Below are 5,189 nucleotides of genomic sequence, written 5' to 3'. Positions count from 1 at the left end.
TTTACTATCTCCATAAGAGCAGCAAATAGCTGCTTATATCCTGGTGATTTCTGTGATTACAGTCTGACTTAAGAACCCATCATCTCAGTTCTAGTTATGGATCAGGCATCTCTGTGCTCCAGGAAAGGTGTTTAGTTTCTTTGTCCTCACCTTCTCTCACTGTCAGGATCTGGAGAACGACCAAGTGTTTAAGCTGCATTTTCACAGAAACTGTTATAGAACAGCATCATCAGGCTATACTTTTAACACAGCCTTAACCAATCTAAACTGCTGGCCAGCACAGCCCCGCTCTGTCCTTACCTCAGAGTGCCACACACCTTCTTGGCACTAACAGAATTGACACCAAGAAAATTACTAATTTTCTCACCAGATCTCAGAGCAAAGATGGCACTATATAAAGGCCAGAGCTAGCAAATGGAAAGGCAGGGAGAAATGTGTGGCAAATTAGATCAACTTCAGTCATCACAGGAGCACAGATTTTGTAATTCTTGAATCTTATGAGTATCTGAAACATTTTTTCAAGTGCAAGTATTAGATACAGTATGGAAAGTGTGAATGGAAGGCCAGAGCAAAGTCTCTGAATAAGTTTTCACTATTAAAACTAAACAGAGTCTATTGGGAAAGGACAAAATTAGACTCCTCTGCTATTATAAACAGAAGAAGCCCTGTTATTGCCTACAGCAGCCCTCACAGCCAGAAATGGAAGGCCCAGAAGCTGAAGTGAGGTGGCAGACAGACGAGATGGGTCCTCTAGTTGGCAGAGCACTAGAACATAAGGAGTGCAACTTGTCCACACAGCAAGTCAGAAGCAGAAATAGGTAGCTACCCTTCTCTTTTCCCATATAATCTTAAACAATTTTAGCCATTCAGTCTGGTGCTTTCTAGGCTAAGCATCTGTTAGAGCTTATTTTGGCTCTGCGTCAGGTCACAGTCTTGCTCTTGGGAAGGTGTCTTGCCAAATGAAATAGAAACCTTTTGGCTCTGGTACTTGTGAGCAGATATTAAAAATATTGTTTTTGTCAAGGACAGCTTCTTTTGATGGGCTGCAAAAGAGTCAAATTCAACTTGATACATTATTACAATCCCTGGAAGCTTTGGTTTTTATTGATTAAAGGTAGTGGAAATCAAAGATTTCATTTTAATGGAGCAGACTTTGAGCCTTTGCAGAAGTTCTATCCCAAAACCCAGAACTTGTGGTGACACAAATTAGAGATTGCTTAAAACAATTAAGCACCATGTTCTCTTTGCATAGCATGTGTCCTGTAATTTGACTTCATCTTGCAAAACAAATGTGTTTAGCAACAGTTAAGATACATTAAAATCAGTACTCCTATGAATCCACAGTCGGAATGATGTCTCAGGAAAGGCTTGCTATTACACAGGAAACACAATTCTAGTTCCCATGCTGAACAAAGATGATAATGACTGAACACTACGTAACATAAGCCATGCTAAATACTGACTCCAAGTCACTACAGAGATAGTTGTATCTGCTTGCATACCTCAGTTGCAGCAAGATATTGAAATACTCTTCCCATGACATTGACATTGACATGCAATACAACAGCATAGAGAGAAAGCATGAGAAAGCAGACTGAAAAAACGTATATAAAAGTTTTCAAGAAAATGAATAAAAAGATAAAGAAGAAGTGTTCCAGCCTAAAAAAAATCTTTCAGAACTCCAGCTGACACGCAGTCTCATCACCCTTGGAGAGTTCTGTTATATATTCACAGTCACACAAGGGTAACTTGCTGTAGCCAAACATCAGCAGCTTTACAGTTCCTAGCCAACAACTCATACGTTTCTGTAAGCCTTTATATACCTGTAAAAAAGTACAAGGCTCCCACAGAAATGAGAAGTATGTTCCACACGTTACCTTCTTCCCCACAGCCCTCAGATTTACTGTAGATGGTGGCATGACTGATCATCTGACTACCATCTGTCCAGCATCTGCTTCCTAGTGAAACCACCCTGCAAATATAGTTAGCTGGCTCTAGGCTGCCATTATTCATAATGAATACCCTGTTGTTTATTGAAGCTATCACTAATGCTGCTCCCTTAAACAGATTCAGCACACTGACAGAGCCTGAGATCTCTAGTGGGAGTGTGTGACAGTGATGTTATATTGCCATCAGCTTTTAATACTCAAATATCCTAACAATCCCCTAAACTCCAAAAGTAGACCATAGTAGCTTGTCTTGAAAGCCAAAAAAGAAAAGCCCAAAAAGAAAAGAAAAAAAACCCCAAAACAAAACAAAAACCCCACAAAAACAGAACCTAAAGCCAAACCCAGGAATTATTGCAAGATTTGCAATAAAATTACATGCTTGGCATCATACTTCTGATGGCAAGACAGTAGCATGGCACCTTACATGAGAGAAAGAGTTCAGGCTCAGGACAGCTACAAACATAGCTGAAGGTGCTTCAGTCATTTTAACACCCAGAGCTAGCTACAAATTACATTTAGGATTCCCCTTCTATCCCCTAAAGGCATAGGTAAGCTGAGCCAAACCACTGACTATTCCTGATTTCTATCTGAACTGTAAACCCTTTGGAGCTATATATCCTTTTGTGTCTGTATAGCTCTATCTGAACAGAAATAATATTTCAGTCTGCCAGAAATCCAGATCCCAGACTCAAGAAAGCTACTGAAGCTTAAGGTGGCATGACCCAAATTCTGCTTGCAAAGTAACTTTCTTGCAAACTCCCTCTAGACTCCTAAATATAGTTCTGTTTCCAATAACATGATTCTATTTAATGCCTTCTGCATTTAAACCCATAATCCTTTAATAACTTTGGGAATATTTGAAGATATTAAAAAAAAACCCACACAACCCAACCAGAAAGCGGTTGGGCATCCCTGAAGTTGATAGTTTATATGAATAAGCCATAGGACAACAAAAGGCCAGACTGACCACAGTAATAACTCCCAACCCTGACTTGAAGAAATTAAAAGCAGGCCAGGAAGCTTAATTCTAAATGTGTTTTCAATTGATCTTTGGTCCTGACTGTGTTTAATGGTTAGCTGTTTGAGAAACCCTCTGGGATTCTGCTAGTTGATTTCAAACTGGGAAACAACAAGCAGTACCACAGAGAGAGAGATGCTTTTCTTTTCAAGAGACTGAATTTAAACACTGCTGAAAGGTCACATATTACTAGTCTCAGAAAAACAAAAAAGAAAGATTTCTAGGCAGAGCTAGATAAGGGAAGATGATGAGGGATATCTCCCATAAATGTACCATTGGCAGAAGGCAGCCTTCCTGGTAGCTACAGAAACAAATGAGTGGGATGATATTTCAGTGGTGAATCAGCTTGAGTTTTATTCCAGTGCAAAAAAAGCTATGTAAATGGATGTCATCCAGAACAGCAAGTGGCAAATGCCAAATTTTTGAGAGAATTAGAACAAAAAATCCACAGAGAATCTAAAAGCAACTGTGGAAATTCTAAACTTCTCATGTCAAATTACACCGTAAAACTGTGAAGTTGTAGCTGCAAATAGAAATTTAATAGATATAGAATAGAAATAGAATTTTCAAAATGGGCCTGGAAATCAAACCTGAACAGTCTAATTAAGTGTGTTTATGTACTCTCCTCTCTGCCACAATAACTGGACTTGAGCAGTGCTGTGAAGACCTGTGATTCAGCTGGAGTACTGGGCAGTTGGGATCAACTGTTTGTTTGTGCAGACCAGTCCAACCAGCCTGATGCAGTTTGCTCAGCCAATGCTGTATCATGCTTTCTGATGCAGAAAGGCAAATTGGGAATCAGAATATAGAGGGTGAATTCATATGTCAGTGGTCAGGTATTTCAAATATAGACAGATTGGTTAGGACAGCATTTAGCAAAGAGCAACCCCTGCAAGATTTGATACAAGATGAAATCAAATTTTGCTGCTGCACCTGAGATCTCAGCAGCATGAACTCATCTCAGCTGAAGAATTATTTATTATTGGGACACAATATTGTTCTCCTTCTCCTTAGGCTAGCTGAAGACTTCCTCTCTTTCCAAAGTGCACAGTCTCTGGGTCAGGAAATGGCCCCTTCAGCTTCCTCTCAAAGCTGCTTCCTCAAAGGTTAAGGTCTTTCCTGCCTTCCCTCAGTACACTATCTCTGCATATCCTACATATAAACCTATCCTCTACAGTAACACCAGTCATATTTTGCAGAAGTGGAAAACTGAGATCTAAAGGTTAAATGACTCTGCCAAAGTCAGTGGAACAGACAGGGGGATAATATTATCCTAGTTGTTATCAAACACTTCACATTGCAAGAGCTCAAGCACTACCCAAAGTATGTCTCTGACATTTTTTACAATTATATGGATGTCTTGCCTTAACATCGCCCAAATTCCAGCAACAGAAATACACTGGACCCTCAGGTCTCCCAGGCTCCTACACAGAAACTGTCCCCTGGATTTTATTCCTACTGTTCCTTTTCAGCTCCTATTTCTTTATGCAAATCATTATCTTCTTACCTTCTCCTTCACTGCCCACTTACTCATCCAACACATCATGATGAAGCTGCCTCAAACTGGAAAAATCCTGCTGAGAGCTGTGAAGGGACAGAAAACACTGTCAGATGCACGCAATACAAAAAACATATAATTCTTGGAGTTCAAAACACAGAAACATTTTTGCCATTCCATATCTTGGCAGGCCTCGCTCCACCATCAAATTAAATATGTATTTTCCATTCTAGTTACTTCACTTCTGCAAGCAGATTTTGTCTCAAGACACCAAATCAAATGTTTGTGCTGAATGACACAGCAAACACAGCCAGTCTCAAAAGTCTTGTTCAACACTTTTGAGGACATATGTAATTTTGGTCTGGGCTGAAATGTACAGACAATGGTCATTTTGACCCATGCTGTAAAGGACACCAAGGAAAAGGACTTGCTTACTGATAAGAGCAGTAAAGCTGTAAAGTGATTGTATAAGAACAAGGGACTGGAAAAAGAGATTATCTTCCCAACAAATAGCACACTGACACATTAGCTGCTAGAAGTGTTAGAAATTTTTAACATTTGAAATCTGCCTGCACAAGAACTTTCACACTTATCTGCTATCAGCGGCATTACACTTAATTTTATTTGGATGTCAGGTATTAAAGGATACAGCTCTTCTCTGTTACAAATGCTTTTAAGTCAAACACAGTAGCAGCAAGTTACCAGACAAAGTAACACTGTGTTT

The sequence above is a fragment of the Taeniopygia guttata genome, chromosome 6 (genome assembly GCF_048771995.1).
Source record: "Taeniopygia guttata chromosome 6, bTaeGut7.mat, whole genome shotgun sequence".
Lineage (NCBI taxonomy): Eukaryota > Metazoa > Chordata > Aves > Passeriformes > Estrildidae > Taeniopygia > Taeniopygia guttata.
Note: the sequence above shows the minus strand (reverse complement) of the source record.